Genomic DNA, 21,736 nt, shown 5'->3' on the forward strand with positions numbered 1-21,736 from the left:
AAGTTTTATTTGAACCACAAGTCGATATTCTTCGTGAAACATACCCAAATATCCAAAAAACTAGACACCAAAATCTCGAAATATCACAGTAGCTAAGAATGAATTCAACCCATGAACAAATTTGCAACTCTAGGCTTAGGGATTACCTTCCAAAGCTTCCTATAAACTGAAATGAAGCAAGAATTAACCTCTACAATCCTCCAAGGAACAAATAAGAAGGCAAGCAAGGGGCTGGAAAAATGTTGCAGCAGCAACACGCAGCTCGCTGCACAATGGAAGAGCACGTGTCTTCTTCGATTCAAACAAGGAACAAGGTGCACGAGCTTCAGCTGATGGTTGCTGGATAAATTACTGTCAGCTATGGTGGTTGAACCACAAGACACGAAGAAGGTAGCTGGAGAAGAGGGTGAGGCGTGAGGTAGGGTTGAGGAGAAGACTTATGGGAATGGTGCAGGGGAAATGGGTTTCCTATAAAATAACCCATAAAAATATACACCCCACAAATATATTAACATGCATTTGCAATTATTAAATGTTTGCTCAAAATGCTAGACTGTGACCCGGTCCAATTATTTCAACTCCCGTGTGCTATTTAATTCCGACATGTATTTTAATATCGTTTATACTTCCGATATTTTCTAATACACATTTTTAACACACGATTAAATTTATTTAGCTTAATTATTTTAATTTCGCACTTTAAAATAATTAATATCAATTCTTGCCAAATAATTGAGTAATTAATATCAGGTCATCACAATTACCTACCTGATATTCTGATCGAAACCCTGTTCTGATTATCGAAACCGCGTTCTGAACATTCTTATTAAACTTCTGGACTGCTTTAATTCGCGAGTTTAGCTCTGATTCGGCTTGAACTGTATATACTCTCAACGGTTCCCAATAATCTGTATCACATCCTCGACGTTGTTTAAATCAACTGCTATATCATTTTCGGATGTAATGTCCCACAAACAATATAATCTGTCTTTAATACTGTTTTAGAACAATAACAATTCTCAAGCAATTTCACAACAACAGTCACATATACAATAATCTGTTAAACTCAGGCAAGAAAATAAAGAAGTTTCTGACATCGGTATCATTCTCAGCCACTGATCACTACCTCAGCTGTGCTAATATCAATCGGTATACCATATTCGAATATCACATACTCGGAATACAATCTGTTTCAATCAAGATTCATATCTGAACAATTTCTATATACAACAATTTCATTTCTCAGATCCTTCAATACAAGATATTCGATTTAGTCAGTCATATGCCACGCACAAAATATCATAGATAAACGGCATAAAATCATCAGAATACCTCTGAATACTGGATTCATCAACCCATAATCAGAACTGAAGTATTTTACAGAGAAACACACAATCAGATGTAACTTTCGGTCAGTAAATCCTTTAACTGATATTTCAATTCTTTCAAATCAATCAGTATCATTCTGTACGGACTTCTAAAATAAAACCAGTACCTGGTATCAAATCAAGGCGGAAATCACTCTCCCTGATATAAGGCAAATCCGGAATTTCATCTAGAAAGACTTTAGCATTTCTCCTGCTACTGACAAATCAGCTTATGGTATATTCATTTTCAGTAATCAACTGAATGCATAAGGAATAACTCCATTCCTTTCGATACTCATCGAATCCTAATTAATAAAGAAATTAAAGGAATTCAAAATCGAAAATCCTTACCGTACATTATTCATTCTTCGGCCATTTCAAGTCCGAATCTTACCATCTCTTGGTAAGAATCTACAATAGCTCTGTACTTGTTCAATATATTCATATCAATAATGCTTCCAGAATCAGACAATACAAGTACAACATAATCTAACTCAATCTCATTCTCGCTTCACTGCAGTATACGATATTTACAGAATTCACTGGTATCAATCTTTCTCCCAAAAGATAAAAAAATCAATACTACAGTATATACAGACCCAATAGAATAAAGCATATGTCAATGCAATTCATACAGAATCATGTATAAGATGTACGAGAATCTCCCAATACATATGGGACAAAATCATAAAAGAACAGATATCTGTCACTACATCATCAAGTGCATCCTGGATCTGTTCCTCGGTCACTACCACCAGACGCCTCTGCTCCCTGGAATCTTCGGGAACCTCTCTGTGGACATACTCTCGCAAAATGTCCTAACTATCGGCAGATACGGCAACTACCAAATACTCCTTGGCATTGCTCAGTGGGATGTCTTCCTCCGCAAGTCCTGCAATAAACTCCAGTATAACTCGGGCTAGAACCACTGGAGCTAGATGAACCGCTCGGTCCGCTCCCTAATTTCTTAAACTGTCTCTTTCGAGCTTTCAACAAATCTGGCTTCCCACTTGTACTGCCACTATCAAATCTGAGAGGGGACTGCTGTGTCTGGGGTCGGATCACATCCAACCTCCCTCGTTGTCGACTAAAACTTACCTCAGCTCTCTTTGCTTTATTCAAAGCGTCACCAAAATGCTGGGGTCGCTCTACCTATACCAAAGAAGATCTCAGCATTCAATCCGTTGATGAACTGATCCGCTACAGCTTCATCATTCCCAGCTATAATAGGAGTAAAATGTAATAAAGTAAAGAATTTAGCAACATATTCTTCAATATTCAGTTGGCCCTGTTTCAAATTTTTAAACTCTGCTTTCTTGTCCTCTCGGTACGAAACTGAGAAAAATCTTCGATAGAATTCCGCTCTAAAGATTTCCCACGTAATTACCGTACCACGCTGTTTTAATACTCTTTTGATTGTAATCCACCAACTCCTTGCGACGTCGTGTAACTGGTTGGGCACTAGTTTAATTCTCCGTTCGTCTGGATACTCAAGTGAATCAAACAATATCTCTATATCATCTAACCAATTCTCCCAATCATCAGATGTCTCAGTACCTCTCCGAATCGGCGGTTGAAATGACTGAAACTATTTCAACTGTATTTCCATCGGAGTTTCTGACACATCTATCTGATCAATCGAAGTACTACCTCTTTCTGGAATTCTTCGAGTAGGTATATCTGATAATCACCAGAGTTAGCAATCACAGGAGATAAATCAATCTCAGTCCCTTTCTGATCAGCTTACCTCTGATCAAGAATTGGTTCTGATTCATTTTCAAATCAGACATATTACCAAATCAACTCAGATATTCAGGTAACATGTATTTAAAAACAATAACACATAATATCATGCTAGCACACACAATGTAATTCAACATTATAATAAATCACATGCAAGCAATCACACGCAAGGAAAGAAAATTCATTCTACCCCGCTCACTAGCCTCTACCTTAGTCTAAGGTAACCTACAGTTCTGGAACCTACTGCTCTGATACCACCTGTTGTGGGGACCCGGACGCTAATTCAATTCTTAATCATCATTAGGATCAATTTATTAATTCAAGTAATTTGGGTCATAAAAAAAAATTCTTTAATTGCGGAACGTAATGGAATCTAACTAATATACAGATTTGTATAAATAAAGTACAAGTCATGTACAATTTACATTCAATAAAAACTAAGGTTTAACAACTAATTATCAAGTGTTCAACCCTATCTTTAATCCGAGTCCGTAGTCTCCACTCTAATCATGATCTCTCTCTCTTCTTGTCTTGACCCTGATCCTGTCCCACCTGTTGTCATGCACACATACAAACAAGACAACAGTCGGATAACTCCGGTGAGAATTATATTCCCAGTATAAACCATGTATACATGCATTTCATATAAACAATATAAAAGCATGAATTAAACATTCATAACATGTATCAAAATCAGAACATGAATCAAATATTCATCACATGTATTATAATTCTAAACATGAATCAATATCAAGAATAAATTATATTCTAAACATATACTATCATCAGGAATATAATTCCATATCAAGTAATGAATCACTCTCCGTGATTCTCAGACTGAGACTCGACTCAGTCCTAATCTAGGGATCCCGATCAGAATAAGAACATACACCCACCTATACTCCCGATCGGGGTGGTAGTATGTTCTTATTCATGAACTTTGGCTCTTTCCATATCGAACACCAGTAATAGAAGAAACTCCAATTCTATCCACTCCGATATAGCCAAACGTCCGGTGTCTTGACCTAACCGTCACAGACTTTGGCATTTTCACCAGTATCCTATCCTGTGACAATGTGCAATGTGCCAGTGACGATTCCATCACTATCCGGCATTACTGTCACAAGATTACTCATTCACAATTAGGCGTATCCGCTTAATGACTCAATACATAAATCAATAAATCAAAGATATCAATCTCATACAATTGCAAATATCGATGCAATAAAGTAAAGTATGTGATTTTGGAAAACTTAAGTCAATCGGACTCGAGTTGTGCAATCCCACATCAACATAAATTTAGACCTTTGTCTTCGCGATCTGACGAAGTTGAAATCTCGAAGTCAAATATGTCCATATCAATCTGAAATACAATATCGAATATGCACAATCTCAATATGCAACTCAATTCAAAATCTATTCTGATCAATACTCAAATCAAACATAATCTGATCAATATCGAATCAAGATACAATCTAATCCATATCGACGATATCACGATATAATCGAAATCACTACTGAATCTGATCAATATCAACCCACTGATGTTTCGACGGTATAACAATACATTCTCGCTAACCCTGTCAGTCTCAACATCCAGTTATAATAACAGCACTCATAATCAATATTAGTACAACTTATAATCTGAATAACAATACAACTCTGATATTGAATCTTCATCAAATCAACTCTGAAAATCATAACAATTACATAAACAGTCTGTTCTTCAATCGGACTTCAAATATATAATGTCTACTATATCAGAAACACCATATATGATGTATATTCAATTCTGACAATATCATAATTCCAAATCATGTCTAAACGTAACAAAACTTACATCCAGTTGTAGCCTGCATCGATAGAAACTTAGTACTGAAGTCGGATTCAAAATCTGACGGACGGATTTCTCGTAAATCTCAATTTCCCACGCCGAAGCAACTTGAAGCCTTTTTTCCGTAAACTCTCGGCTGCTGAATGAAGATTTGCATGTATATATATATATACATCTCGTGCATGTAAGGCAAGTGGCTCGGTGTACATGCAGCACGCCTCGCGCATATGCGCGACACTCCTTGGAGCATATGCGCGAGACCTTCAGTCTCCGCGCGTAACCTTTACCATAGCTCGCGCATATGCGCGACTTCACCCCGCGCATGTGCGCCCAACTCTCTGCCTACCTCGCGCATGTGCGCGGCTCACGTCGCGCATGTGCGCGCAGTGTTCTGTTCCAGCCCCTTGGCTACTGGACACCTCGGGCATATGCGCGCCCTCACACCGCGCATATGCGCGGGGTCTTCTGCCAAATCCGCGCATGGCTCGCGCATCTGCGCGAATGGCACACCCTCGCACATAATTTTGCGTATTTTCTCGTCTTTCTCGGTCTAATCCGTTCCGTCTATAATCACATCAATTAATCACTAACTCATTTCAGATTAGATTCAGATTACGGTAATAAAATCTCGAGCATTACACTTTGAATGACTGGATTAAAGATGACAACAGAATGATAAGCAATTACTGGAAATGAGATCTAATGCTGAGCTGAAAGGAAATTCTGAGTTTGGTTTAAACAGTGATGGGTTGATGACCTTCAGAGGTCGAATCTATGTTCCTATTGACGATGATATTCGACGAGATGTTTTGATTGAGGCTCATACCTCACCATATTCGATACATCCAGGTAATACCAAGATGTATCAAGATCTTCGTCGACTTTTCTGGTGGCCAGGTATGAAGGAGGATATTGCGTTGTATATTTCTGAATGTCTAACATGTCAGCAGGTTAAGATTGAGCATCAAAGACCTGCAGGATTGTTGCAGTCATTGCCGATACCTCGGTGGAAATGGGAACACATCACAATGGACTTTGTTGTCGGACTTCCGAAGACGCAGAAAGGTTATAATTCCATTTGGGTTATTGTTGATCGTTTAACCAAGTCATCACATTTTCTTCCTGTCAAGACAACTTATTCGATGAATCAATATGATGCTGAGGCTTATGTTCAAAAGATTGTTTAACTTCATGGGATACCAGTGTCAATTGTTTCTGATCGTGATCCAAGATTTACGTCTGAATTCTGGAAGAGTTTACATAGAGCTCTGGGTACAAAGTTGGCCTTCAGCACAGCTTATCGTCCTCAGAGTGATGGACAATCAGAACGAGTTATTCAGATTCTTGAGGACATGTTAAGAGCCTGCATTATTGATTTTCCTGGAAGTTTGGATTTGAAGCTTCCTCTTGTGGAATTCACATATAATAATAGCTATCAGTCCTCGATTGGCATGGCACCTTATGAAGCTCTGTATGGGAGAAGGTGTCATTCACCTTTGTTTTGGGATGAAGTAGGTGAAAGAAAGATGTTAGGACCAGAGTTGGTTCAACAAATGGTTGATGTTGTAGCATTGATTCGAGAAAGAATGAAAACTGCCCAGTCTCGACAGAAAACCTATGCAGATGTTCGAAGAAGGCCTTTGGCATTCGAGATAGGTGATCACGTGTTTGTTAAGATAGCTCCTCTCAAGGGAGTTATGAGATTTGGAAAGAAGGGGAAGTTGAGTCCTCGTTTTATTGGACCTTTCGAGATTCTCGACAGAATTGGCGAGCGAGCTTATCAAATGGCTTTGCCTCCGGATTTGGATAGAGTGCATAATGTATTTCATGTCTCAATGCTTTGTAAATATGCATCGAATCCAACTAATGTACTTCGTCACGAACCACTAGACTTAACGCCAAATTTGAGCTATCATGAGCGACCGGTACAAATACTGGATCGAAAGGTTAAAGTGCTTAGAAAAAAAGAAATTGGGATCGTGAAGGTGTTATGGAGTAATCATATCATCGAAGAAGCAACATGGGAATCTGAGGAAGAGATGAAGCAAAGTTATACTGACTTGTTTATGTCACTAGGTAAATTTCAGGGACGAAATTTTTGTAAGGGGAGGAGAATTGTAATAGTCGATCGTTCATGTCTTTTATTAAGAATTACGGTATTTTTATTTTGATGGTTTATGGCTTTACATTATGATATGAATGGTAATGAATGTTATAGAATGGAATAGATAATGGATGGGTAGAATAGAAGGTTGATTTTGAGTTAAATAGGTAATGGAAGTGCTGTAACGGTATGAAATTGTGGCAGAAGTTGTGGTTTTTAGCATAATGTTTTGTTTATTGATCCAATCAATGTGAGGTCTCTTTCATTAGAAAGATAAGACATAAGGCTATAACTTTCATGTTTAGAGTTTTGTTCAAATCATTGTGGAAGACAAGCCAAAAGCGCCCCGAAGTGTGTCGTGCGTATCGTCTTTCCTACAATGACACATGTTGGGAGAATGAGCATAACTATTTTCTCAAACCTTCAAATGACATGAGGCCAATTGGAGATGAAAACCAAGACATAGGGCTATAACTTTCATGTTTACCAATTTTTCTAATTAGGACGGTAAGAGGCGTTTCGGAAGCGATCTTTACAGTAGCTGTGCGCAGAGCGGCGCCCGAGCGGTAAGAAAATACCGCCCGAGCGCCACTGCTTCTGGATTTTTTTGTTTTGGCAGTAATTCGGCTCTAGGGCGGTTTTGAGGTTTGGGAAGGCATAAAATCGAATGGGATCATCTTTTTACTCATTTTCCTTCTCCTTCTTTTCTCTCCATCGGCTTGAAAGCTAGGGTTTCTCATTTCTCCTTCAATCCAATTTCTTTAATTTTTGCTTGGAGATTAGAAGTTCTTCTCCTCAAGAGTCTAGGAACAAGGTAAGAAAGCTTATTTTCCTTGGGTTAGTGATTGAAGGAAAGATATTGGGTTGTTTGGTTTAAATGTTGAGGTAAGGTTGTTAATATAATGATTAATGGTATTATTATTGATATTGTGTTGTAGGAATCCGTCAAGAACTAAGCAACTACTTGTATATTGGGTTGTAAATAGACTTTTCCTTTGAATGCATCTCATGAGCTATGTATATGATAAATGAAGTTTTTATTGATTTTAGCTCCTTTAAATCATTGATTATGAATATTGTATGTAGTGATATATTGAAAAGAAATGGAATTGATGCCAAGGGCAAAGTAAAGGAGCTAATTCTTTAGCACGCACACCACGTGTTTGATAAAATGTTTTAATGAATGTTTTTATGGCTTGATGGTTATGTGGTATTGTGGTGTTACCTATGGTAATTCTAAACCTACTTGACTGAAGTTAATCAACATATCGACATGTACCGTGACTGATTTTGACTGAGACGTACATGTGTACCATTGACTGATGACCTATCAATGCCATACGAATGAAAAGAAATGAATTGTTCTATAGATGCCATCTTATAATTGTTATATACACATTTTATTGACTGATGGCATATTACGGTTAAGAAATGGTATGGATTCCTTCTTTACACTATGGTATATGTACTTGTTATTTAAAGGTCTACTTGCTGAGTTTTTGTAACTCATTTCAGTTATGTTCATGAGATGCAGATGCAGTAACCGAGACTGATACGGCGTGGTGTCGAGACGGAAGAAAGAAATGTGCCAAGCTTGGAGGAAGGATGAAATGATTATTTTGTCAATGGATGGTTAAAAAGTATTTTGTTTTGTAATGGTTGGAGTTGGCTAATATATTTTGTTGTAGCCCACTTGTTATCTTGGGAGTTTAAATTTGTCTCAATTATTTTGGTAATCAATTGGAATGCTTTTGATTTTGTATATCTTTATGTATTAGTTGTGGGAAATTTTTATGGCATATTGGTTTTATTGCTTGAGACTGGATATGAGTTCCTTTTTACGAGCAAACTCTGTCACAATTTTTAAAGCACTTACCTTCCTCCAAGTCTATTTTTAAAAGCTTCCGCATTATAGAGTTTATTATTTTTAAAACGGGTTAGGGTGTCACATTTAGAGTAGCTCAACTGGTACCAGGATTGCTGTCAAGACCTATATGTCCAGGAGGTCTTGGGTTCTAATCTTGGGAAGGTAAAATCTCCAGTGCCTGGGCTGGAGAAGTCCTATGAGTAACGATCGCAGGTGAGTGGGGTGTAACGTCTACCGTTTTCAAAATTTCGGATTTTTAAACTGAAACGTCTACCCGTTTTAAAAGTGCGGAAATATTTTTTTTTTAAATCATACGTAAACATAAACGTATAAAAATCTTAAAAATCATCACGTATTAAAATATTCCTCTCATTTCAATCTCATAAATCGTAATGCGAAAAACATGTAGTCCTCGGGTCATGTCACCGCACCAAGTCTGCCTACTTAGAGTTCGGCACCTCAAGTCTCCTCATCATGAAGCTCACCTGCATCACACACGCCTAGTGATTCTAAAGACTCAACACACCTGCACCGTTAATAGCAAATACATATACATAGTACACAACAGTGAAAAATATCATATTCAACATACCTTTCATTAACTTTACAAACGTAACATAAACGTGTCGTGTAAATCATGACGTGTCAAAACAGCTCATCGTTAATCATCATTCATCATTCATCGTTTATCATTTATCGTTCATCGTTCATCGTTCGTCGTTCATCGTTCATTATTCAACTTTCATCATTTATCATTGGTAAATTCAGTTCATTAGAGGTGACTATCGTACATCATTTACGATGGATCCATCATACATAGAACCGCGGTACCCGGCGGCTGTCGGACATCAGTGACAGGATCACCCATCCACTATGCCTAGGCCTCATCATCAGCATTTACATATACATCTTAACCATTTACATATACTTCGATAGCCACAACTAATTCCCATCATTCAAAACATATCATTTTCATCACTTATAAAAATCTTGAATAAATGCAATTTTTCTTAAATCCAAGCATGCGATGTATATCTTCATAAAATCTTAAAATCGTGATCATGATGCATGAACATATAAAATATAAAAAATTTGTGCTCAGGGCGCTGTCTTGACCAAAATCTCACCCCGGGTGCAAAATGACCATTTTGCCCCTGTAAACCCAAAAATTACCGTTTTGTCCCTAGACGTAAAATTTCACGTCTTTGATATTTTCTTAATTCCATTGACTGTAACATGTCCCAAATAATTATTTAATCCTATGTGAAATTTCCCATATTTTTATTTGGTTTAAATCTATGACTTTTAAATTAATCTTTAAAAATAATCTATTAATGCGTCTTAATCCCGAATTAAACCAAACCTTAGCATAAAATTCCCAATTTAGAAACTTAGACTTCTAATAATTATTTCAGCTTAAATATAATTTTCCATAATTTTATTAAGCTTAAATCTATGTGTTTCCATTAATCATTTAATTAACGTTTCGTGCGACGATTAAATCTCGGATAAATCCAAAACTCATCATTTTGATCCGAAACTTACCAAACTCATAAAAATGTCCCAAAACATATTTAAAAGTATCCCTAGACGTAAACTCGAGTCCATTTCATAGCTTAATCGAATTATTTTAAAACTTGTACCGGGGTCCCGGTTTTAACCCGAATCGACTCAAAACTTAACCAAATTATTCCCAACTTTTTCCCACACCTTATAAACATCTAAAAGGTCCTAAACCTCAAAACCAGCACCTTAGTCACTAGCACCATAGGCCAGCAAGCTGCTGGAAATTCCTGAACGTGCTAACCCGAACACCCTAGCCACCATCTTTCCTTATTTCGACTTTTGCCTAAATCTGATGGAACCAGCTACGACTCTTCCTTCCTAAGACCACCCTAGGGCCCCTCTGAACCCCACAAACATAAATTCACTGCCCCATGCAGCCCGTACCACTCACACAACCACTAGTTCACCACAAAGCCTACCCGAAGCCAACACTAGCACAATTTGCACTAACGGCCCCGACGCTAGTTCCAGCCATGTTCGAGCCACCCCAGGCCATGGTTCAGACCCAATAGGGTCTGGTTCAGAGCTAGGGGCGTCCTTTGCATAGCTGAAACACCCCAACCTTTCCGATCTAGCCATGTCGACACACAACCAACCATGGACTTCCATTGGCCTATGCTAGATTTAGATCTTCCTCAACCTCCAGCACTTAAACCCATGACTCAACCGACATAACCATCCCTTAGCACCACGAAATGGACAGCCCCTTGCACAAACATTAAAAAAAACGAGAGTGCTACAAAATGAAGCATTTCAAGGCAAATTCTTGCATAAAAATCATGACACCAAGTAGATCGATAAACTTTCATGCATTTGTATAAAACTCAATATACTATCAGCGTGTATGAAGAGAAAAGGATGATACATGCGTGCCTTAGATGTTATAGAAGCGAGGGGATCGAAGAACGAGTGTCGGAGACTATTTTTCCTTCAAGAAATGAGCTTGGCCGTGGCCTCCTTGAAGAGATTTGCTGAGACCGAGAGTGTTGCTGCTAAAACCAAGGGCAAGTGTCTGAAATGGAAGGTGTCGGTTGTTTGGGGAAGATAATGTTAGGTTTGATGGAGCCTTCATATTAATTAGTTAATTAATTAATAAGATAATGGACCTTAAATTGTTAATTAAAGGTTTAAAAAAATATTTAAGTCCAATAATCTTGAAAGTAGGCCCATTAAATCCAAACACACTCCCGAAAAATATTTCGTTTTGGAAAGTTTTTGAAAATATTAACCGAACCATCAAAAAGTCCTCCGATTCGATAAAATTTACCAATAAATCTCAATTCTTGAAAAAAAAATACCTTTAAAACATCTTATATTAATTTATAAAAATGAATCATGTAATTAAAATAATTTTCTTGAAAATTCTCCGGTCCGGTTCCCGTTCCTCGTTCGTGCGCGAAATGAAACTTAAAAATCATAGTGCATGAACTTTTAAAATTTCATGAATTAAATCATATAATGCAATAATAATGCATAAAATACATAAAAATAATTAAACACAATTTAATAAAATAAAAATACATTTTATGCTTTAAAAGAATTTAATAATTTGCATGCATGTGGTTTACGTGGACTTTTCGATTTTCGGGACGTTACAATCTCCCCCCCTTAAATTGAATTTGGTCCCCGAAATTTGATTATCCTCAATAAACAGAAATTTTAGACTCTTAATTCTAATATTCCAATAATTCACGCTTCCGCTGCGCTACTCTAATAAAATAAGTGTTAGGTTGTCCTTACGTCTCCTCAATTCTAATAAACTCTACCATCTAAATCCTCGTTTGTGAAACTCAACTTATAACGACCCATGGTAACTTAGTTTCATTTTTCTATAAATCTCAAATTTCAACTTTTCTTAAACTTCCCAATATTAGAAATAGCAGTCTGAATTTTATTGTGTCTTACTTTTTTATACTATACTCAGGATATTCATTGACCTATTATATTAGCATTTATGCAGTTAAACTTGAAAAACCTTAGCACCCAAAAATTACTGATCGACTTCTATCCTCGATAATACACTTAAAAGTTAACCTTATCTCAACTCCATAATATTATTAACATAAGATCCTTGAATCGAATCTTTATCTTACGGCACCAACTTACGTAACTTACTATTTACAAGTACATCCGAGATGTAAAATTGTTGAAAATCTTAAACCTCGAATAATGATAATCCATAAAACCCAATTATACAATAATGATCTTCTACCTAATTAGTAAAACCCTTCTCGCATCGGTTGCATGCTTAAATTATTCTTTTCCCAATTACAATATAGTTGAGGCCTAAGACTCTTAGATTTTCATCTCAAAACGAATATCGCATTCTTACGTATCCCTAATGCTTAATTAATATTAACGTATAAAACTTAATAAGTTATCTCATGGTAGCATTTGACTAACCTTAATAAATCAACTCCACTTATAACCCATAGAATTCTAGAGTTCCCATATCAAGATATTAGATTTCTTACTCGGTAAAAATCTCAATATTCGTTCATTGGTAACCTATGTTGAACACCACTAATTACTTTTTATTTTTATTTTTATTTTTTTTTCACCCAAAATTTTGTTAGTTCCATGTCTATTATTATAACTTAACTAACTGATCAACTTCACCTTAAATTGTCATCACTTTAAATTCTTAATTTGCCACAACATTATTTCACTAACACTTAAATTTTCAAGCCCAAGATTGATTCATCCTACAATGTTTTTGATTACCATTTCTTACATAACCCAGATATCTCAAGGTTCCAAATATCCCTTCAAATCTAAATCATCAAAATTTCATATCATTTAAATCATTCAATTCTCACTTACTGCTAAACTAGTCCCCGCATTTTTTTAAAAAATTAAAAAACTAACTCTTAATTTCCTCAAAAATTATCCAATTTGTCCTTAATTTAGAAAATTCCACAATTACCCATAATTTCTTGGCGTTCTTAATTCCATTTTATTGGTTTATCGTAACATAAAGTTTAATAATATTAAGATTATTAGACCCAATATCAATTCTCATAACCTCAAAAATTACTGATTTTACCCAAATGTTCCTCAAAAGTTTGAATTTAATCGTCAAAATTTCAAAATTTTCAATTCGGTCCTTAAAATTCTTGAAAATTACAATTTTGGCCCGATAACTACTCGAAATTTGCATTTTTTTTTTAAAATTTTCGACTTGACTTCATTAAACCTTAAAATTCTCAAAACTAAAAATTTAATCCCAAAGTTTGGTATAATCGAAATAGTCTCTTAGAATTTTATTGTTGCACTTAGGTCCTCAAATTATTGGTTAATACAGTTAGGTCCTTAAAATTCTCAATCCATGCAATTCAATCCTTAGTTCCCACTAAGTAGAGCATGCATCTTAAATAAATTTTCATAACTTGTCTTACATTTTCATAGCTACTTAAAATCCTCAAATTGTACGTTTATAATCCTAAAGATTTTCGTAGTCATCGAATCATTAATCCTTACATGAAATCCTCAAAAATTAATTCAACTAGCAACCACGAACCATCAATAATTTCTTAGAAATTCTACAAGTTCCAAAATTATTCATAATTTTCAAAATTAACTAATGACCCATAATGAGGACATCAGTACTACTGACCTAAAAATCAATATAATCAAATCATTATCAACTTCTCCTAAAGCCCAATATTCAAATTCTTAGACACGTTCAATTCCAAACGTAACCAACATGCAATTTAATCTGTTTTTTTATTTAAACAGTAAATTTTTAAATCATAAAAGCAGTTAAACATATACCGTAGATCATCATAAAGCGTAAATCAAGTTAACATGCAGGTGATATGAGCAAATCATTTAAAACATTTAAATCATAAAAGCTTACAGACTCGAGGCTTGAAGACTGAGCTGCAGAAACCGGCGGTGGCACAACCCTATACAGGACCCTGGCTCTGATACAAACTGTAACGACTACCGTTTTCAAAATTTTGGATTTTTAAACTGAAACGTCTACCCGTTTTAAAAGTGCGGAAATATTTTTTTTTAAAACATACGTAAACATAAACGTATAAAAATCTTAAAAATCATCACGTAATAAAATATTCCTCTCATTTCAATCTCATAAATCGTAATGCGAAAAACATGTGGTCCTCGGGTCATGTCACCGCACCAGGTCTGCCTATTCAGAGTTCGGCACCTCTAGTCTCCTCATCATGAAGCTCATCTGCATCACACACGCCTAGTGAGTCTAAAGACTCAACACACCTGCACCCTTAATAGCAAATACATATACATAGCATACAACAGTGAAAAATATCATACTCAACATACCTTTCATGAACTTTACAAACGTGACATAAACGTGTCGTGTAAAATCATGACGTGTCAAAACAGCTCATCGTTAATCATCATTCATCATTCATCGTTCGTCATTCATCGTTCGTCATTCATCGTTCGTCATTCAAATTTCATCATTTATCATTGGTGAATTCAGTTCATTAGAGGTGACTATCGTACATCATTTACGATGGATCCATCATACATAGAACCGTGGTACCCGGCGGCTGTCGGACATCAGTGACAGGATCACCCATCAACTTTGCCTAGGCCTCATCATCAGCATTTACATATACGTCTTAACCATTTACATATACTTCGATAGCTACAACTAATTCCCATCATTCAAAACATATCATTTTCATCACTTATAAAAATCTTGAATAAATGCAATTTTTCTTAAATCCAAGCATGCGACGTATATCTTCATAAAATCTTAAAATCGTGATCATGATGCATGAACATTTAAAATATCAAAAATTTGTGCTCAGGGCGCTGTCTTGACCAAAATCTCACTCCGGGTGCAAAATGATCATTTTGCCCCTGTAAACCCAAAAATTACCGTTTTGTCCCTAGACGTAAAATTTCACGTCTTTGATATTTTCTTAATTCCATTGACTGTAACATGTCCCAAATAATTATTTAAGCCTATATGAACTTTCCCATATTTTTATTTGGCTTAAATCTATGACTTTTAAATTAATCTTTAAAAATAACCTATTAATGCATCTTAATCCCGAATTAAACCAAACCTTAGCATAAAATTCCCAATTTAAAAACTTAGACTTCTAATAATTATTTCAGCTTAAATATAATTTTCCATAATTTTATTAAGCTTAAATCTATGTGTTTCCATTAATCCTTTAATTAACGTTTCGTCCGACGATTAAATCTCGGATAAATCAAAAACTCATCATTTTGATCCGAAACTTACCAAACTCATAAAAATGTCCCAAAACATATTTAAAACCATCCCTAGACGTAAACTCGAGTCCATTTCATAGCTTAATCGAATTATTTTAAAACTTGTACCGGGGTCCCGGTTTTAACCCGAACCGACTCAAAACTTAACCAAATTATTCTCAACTTTTCCCACACCTTATAAACATCTAAAAGGTCCTAAAAACCTCAAAACCAGCACCTTAGTCACTAGCACCATAGGCCAGCAAGCTGCTGGAAATTCCTGAACGTGCTAACCCGAACACCCTAGCCACCATCTTTCCTTATTTCGACTCTTGCCTAAATCTGATGGAACCAGCTACGACTCTTCCTTCCTAAGACCACCCTAGGGCCCCTCTGAACCCCACAAACATAAATTCACTGCCCCATGCAGCCCGTACCACTCACACAACCACTAGTTCACCACAAAGCCTACCCGAAACCAACACTAGCACAATTTGCACTAACGGCCCCGCCGCTAGTTCCAGCCATGTTCGAGCCACCCCAGGCCATGGTTCAGACCTAATAGGGTCTGGTTCAGATCTAGGGACGTCCTTTGCATAGCTGAAACACCCCAACCTTTCCGATCTTGCCATCTCGACACACAACCAACCATGGACTTCCATTGGCCTATGCTAGATTTAGATCTTCCTATACCTCCAGCACTTAAACCCATGACTCAACCGACATAACCAGCCCTTGGCACCACAAAATGGACAGCCCCTTGCACAAACATTAAAAAAAAAGAGAGTGCTACAAAAGGAAGCATTTCATGGCAAATTCTTGCATAAAAATCATGACACCAAGTAGATCGATAAACTTTCATGCATTTGTATAAAACTCAATATACTATCAGCGTGTATGAAGAGAAAAGGATGATACATGCGTGCCTTAGATGTTATAGAAGCGAGGGGATCGAAGAACGAGTGTCGGAGACTATTTTTCCTTCAAGAAATGAGCTTGGCCGTGGCCTCCTTGAAGAGATTTGCTGAGACCGAGAGTGTTGCTGCTAAAACCAAGGGCAAGTGTCTGAAATGGAGGGTGTCGGTTGTTTGGGGAAGATAATGTTAGGTTTGGTGGAGCCTATGTGGGGACACGGACGCGAATCAATTCTTAATCGTCATCAAGATCAATTTACTAATCAAGTAATTAGGGTCATAAATTTTTTTCTTTTTAATGCGGAAAGTAGTGAGATCAAACTAATATACAACTCAATATAAAATAAAGTACAAGTCCTGTACCGTCTACAAATCAATAAAGACTAAGGTTCAACATCTAATTATCAAGTGCCAAAACCCTATATACATCAAAGTCCGAAGTCTCCACTCTATCACGATCTCTCCTCATCTCCTGGACCCTGATCCTGTCCCACCTGTTGTCATGTTCACATACAAACAAGACAACAACCGGATAATTCCGGTGAGAATATAATCCCAGTATAAATCAACTAAACATGTAATCATATGATACACATAAAAGCATGGATAGATAACAGCAATATATATCAAAAGATGAAACATAATCAATATCAAACTGTCGACAATGCTCGTGACTCCACGACTAAGACTAGACTCAATCCTAGTATAGGGATCCCGGTTTCCAGATGTGGATATTCCTATATCGACCAACAGTAATAGAAAAGACTCCAGTTTTATCCACGTCGATATAACCAAGCATCCAGTGTCCTGACCTAACCGTCATGGACTGTGGCCCTATCGCCAATATCCTATCTTGTGACATCGTGCAATGTGCCCGTGGGGATCCCGCCACTATCAAGCACATCTCTAAAAAGATTTCTATACTATCTTGTGACATCGTGCAATGTGCCCGTGGCGATCCCACCACTATCAGGCACTTCTGTCACAAGATTACTCGTCTAATACCTGCTATCTATAATTCAAGAGAACAAGTACATCAATCAAATCAATGCAAATATCAATACAATAAAATAAAGTATGTGATTTAGGGAAACTCAAGTCTAAACCGACTCAAGTCGATCTCCCAATACCACATTGACTTATACCTTTCGTTTGTAGTCTCGGTCTGAAGCAATATCAATTCTGAACTCAAGACTGTCTCTGTAAATCTGAAACGACATATTGAGAATCATAATATCAATATTCCATTCTCAATTCAACACTGAATCTGATTAATCTGGATTTAATTCAAATCACGGCATAACGGCACAATCTCAGTATCCCCGTCAATACCATATCAACAGACATCAATTACCAATCATAACTCATATCCGATACAATCTATAATCCAGTCACAATTCAAATCTGTCTGGTATAAATCAATATACCCTGAAAATTCATAACAATTTCATAATCGATCTGTTTCTCAATCTGACTTTGATTCTATGATGTCTAGTATATCAAGAACATCATATATGAATCCTATTCAATTCCGACAATAGCGTAATTTCAAAAAATGTCAAAACACAGCAAAACTTACGTCCAGTTGTAGCCTACGTCGATAGGATTGCAGTACTGAAGTCAGATTACAATTCGGACGGACGGATTGTACACAATCGCGAATCCACGATTTCAAAAACAATTTTGACAACGTTTCCTTCGATTTCCTTTTTCTGAGGCTTAAGAAGACATGTGTATATATATATATATATACGTTACATGCATTAAGGCAAGTGGCTCGCTTCTTTGCAACCCACGTCTCGCGCATATGCGCGACATCACTCAGTGCATATGCGCGAGGAACTCTGTCTCCGCGCGTATCATGCACATCGTCTCGCGCATATGCGCGAATCTAAGTCGCGCATGTGCGCCCAACTCTCTGTACCTCTCGCGCATGTGCGCGTATTGAGGTCGCGCATGTGCGCCCAATGCTCGGTCTCTCATTATGGCTTCCGCACAGCTCGCGCATATGCGCGAGACCTTCGGTCCTCGCACCAACAATTCCCACATAAAATCTTCTTTTGTGTCTCGGTTAGCCCCTCTCATAATCGTCTCGATTAAAATCAATAATCGTAATTTAACACGATATTAAATCTCGGGCATTACATTTCTCCCCCTCTAAGATACGATTTCGTCCTCGAAATCATAGATAGTCAAATCATATCATTAAGAAGGAATGTAATTAAAACCGAATAAAAATTTACATCAGTGAAATAATGCGGGGAATTCCATTTTCATGTCTGATTAAGTCTCCCAGGTGGCTTCTTCAATGCCATGACGAGTCCATTGAACTTTCACAAGAGGAATCGTCTTTGTTCTGAGCTGTTTTTCTTTACGATCGATAATCCGAATCGGTTTCTCGACATAACTCAATGTCTCATCCAGCATAGTCTCGTCTGGTTGAATAACGTAAAAATCATCAGGGAGATATTTTCGCAGCATAGATACATGAAAGACATCATGTATCCCTGATAATGAAGGCGGCAAGGTGAGTCGATAGGCACGATCTCCTATCTTTTCGAGAATCTCATAAGGACCAACATATCGTGGAGACAATTTTCCTTTCTTTCCAAATCTAACCACACCTCTAAAAGGAGAAATCTTCAGGAATACTCGGTCTCCTACCTCAAATACTAACGGTCTACGTCGAAGGTTGGCATATTTGGCTTGTCGGTCCTAAGCTGCCTTCATTTTCTTCTGAATCAGTTTCACTTTTTCAATCATATCTCTGATCATGTCAGGTCCAGTCTCAGGAACTTCAGAGATATCATCCCAATAAAGAGGGGATCGACATTTCTTTCCGTACAACCCTTCGAATGGTGCCATCTCAATACTCGTTTGATAGCTGTTGTTGTACGAAAACTCACAAAGAGGCAATGCATCTTGCCAATTAGTGCTAAAATCAAGCACTACAGCTCTCAGCATATCTTCCAATGTCTGAATCGTTCGCTCTGACTGTCCGTCAGTCTACGGATGATATGCGGTACTCAGATGTAACTTTGTACCGAGAGCTTGCTGCAGGCTCTGCCAGAAGTGCGAAGTAAACCGATGATCACGGTCTGAAACAATCGACTTCGGTACTCCGTGCAATCTAATCACTTCCTTGACATAGATATCGTCCATCTGATCATATCTGTACGTCATTTTGTATGGAATAAAACATGCAGATTTGGTCAATCAATCAATCACGACCCAAATCGCATCAGACCCTCTGGAGGAACGCGGTAACTGCGTCACAAAATCCATGGAAATGTGATCCCATTTCCATTCAGCAATAGACAAACTCTGTAACAGTCCTCCGGGTTTCTTTCTTTCCGCTTTCACCTGTTGGCAATTCAGACATCTGGAAACAAATTCTGCAATGTCAGTCTTCATCTGTTTCCACCAAAACTGTCCTTTCAGATCGTTATACATTTTCCTGCCACCAGGATGAATGCTAAATCGACTGTTATGCGCTTCTGTCAATATTTGCTGTCTCAACTCTGAAACATTCGGCACAACAAGACGATGATTCACATACAGTACATCCTCATGTACCTGAAACTCTGATCAATGACCTGATCTGACCATCTCAATCGATTTCTGTACTTTCTGATCAACTTTCTGAGCTGCTTTAATCCTCAAAATCAGCTCTGGTTCAGCTTGCACAGTATATAATCTCATCGGTTTACAATCTGTCTCAAATACCAATCCAGACAAACAGCAGTCTTCAATCAAATTCGAGACACCCATTGTAACGCCCCAGATTCGACGACTGTCCTCACTGTATCAAGACGAGTCTTTCCAGCGTGCTTATGTCCTCACTCACACGCACCCTGGGAAACTTCCCAGGAGGTCACCCCCATCCAAAAATTGCCCCAAGTCAAGCACGCTTAACTTTGGAGTTCTTATGTGATGAGCTACCGAAAAGAAGATGCACCTTCGTGATATGAGTAGTACAAATCAAATCTTTTAAGCCCTCTTCAACTATACAGTCCATTACATTGAACAGTCTCGGAATCCCTCTCATTCCCGTGTGGGTTCGGTTCATTCATGTTCCCTTCACCTAGAAGCCTGCCAGGAGCCGCTCATTGTCCGTGCAACTGATGGCACCGGCGATCACCCCCCGCCCTCTTCGGCCCCGGGCCTCACATGCCCACCAGCTTCCGCTTGGTTCGTCCTCGAACCACACCGTACTAAGAGAGGTCGGCTCTGATACCACTTGTAACGCCCCAGATTCGACGACTGTCCTCACTGTATCAAGACGAGTCTTTCCAGCGTGCTTATGTCCTCACTCACACGCACCCTGGGAAACTTCCCAGGAGGTCACCCATCCCAAAATTGCCCCAAGTCAAGCACGCTTAACTTTGGGGTTCTTATGTGATGAGCTACCGAAAAGAAGATGCACCTTCGTGATATGAGTAGTACAAATCAAATCTTTTAAGCCCTCTTAAACTGTACAGTCCATTACATTAAACAGTCTCGGAATCCCTCTCATTCCCGTGTGGGTTCGGTTCATTCATGTTCCCTTCACCTAGAAGCCTGCCAGGAGCCGCTCATTGTCCGTGCAACTGATGGCACCGGCGATCACCCCCCGCCCTCTTCGGCCCCAGGCCTCACACCCATAGTCGATAAGGATAGAGAACATACCTTTCGACTCAGTGCATCAGCTGCTGCATTGGACTTTCCAGGATAGTATTTGATTTCACAATCGAAATCTTTAAGCAAATCAAGCCATCTTCGCTGCCTCATATTCAATTCGGACTGTGAAAACAGATATTTCAAGCTTTTGTGATCAGAATAGATTTCAAACTTTTCACCGTACAGATAATGTCGCCATATCTTTAATGCAAAGACGATGGCTGCCAATTCAAGATCATGAATTGGATAACGAGATTCATGGGGTTTCAGCTGTCTCGAGGCATACGCAATCACATGCCCCCGCTGCATCAAAACACAACCCAATCCGCGGTGAGGTGCATCACAATAAACAACAAAATCACCAGTACCTGACGGGATAGTCAGCACTGGAGCACTGGTCAATCTCTTCTTCAATTCGAGAAAACTGGTCTCACATTCCTCAGACCAAACAAATGGAGCATTCTTCTG

This window comes from Primulina tabacum, chromosome 5, assembly GCF_025594145.1.
Source record: "Primulina tabacum isolate GXHZ01 chromosome 5, ASM2559414v2, whole genome shotgun sequence".
In the NCBI taxonomy this organism is placed as follows: Eukaryota; Viridiplantae; Streptophyta; class Magnoliopsida; order Lamiales; family Gesneriaceae; genus Primulina; species Primulina tabacum.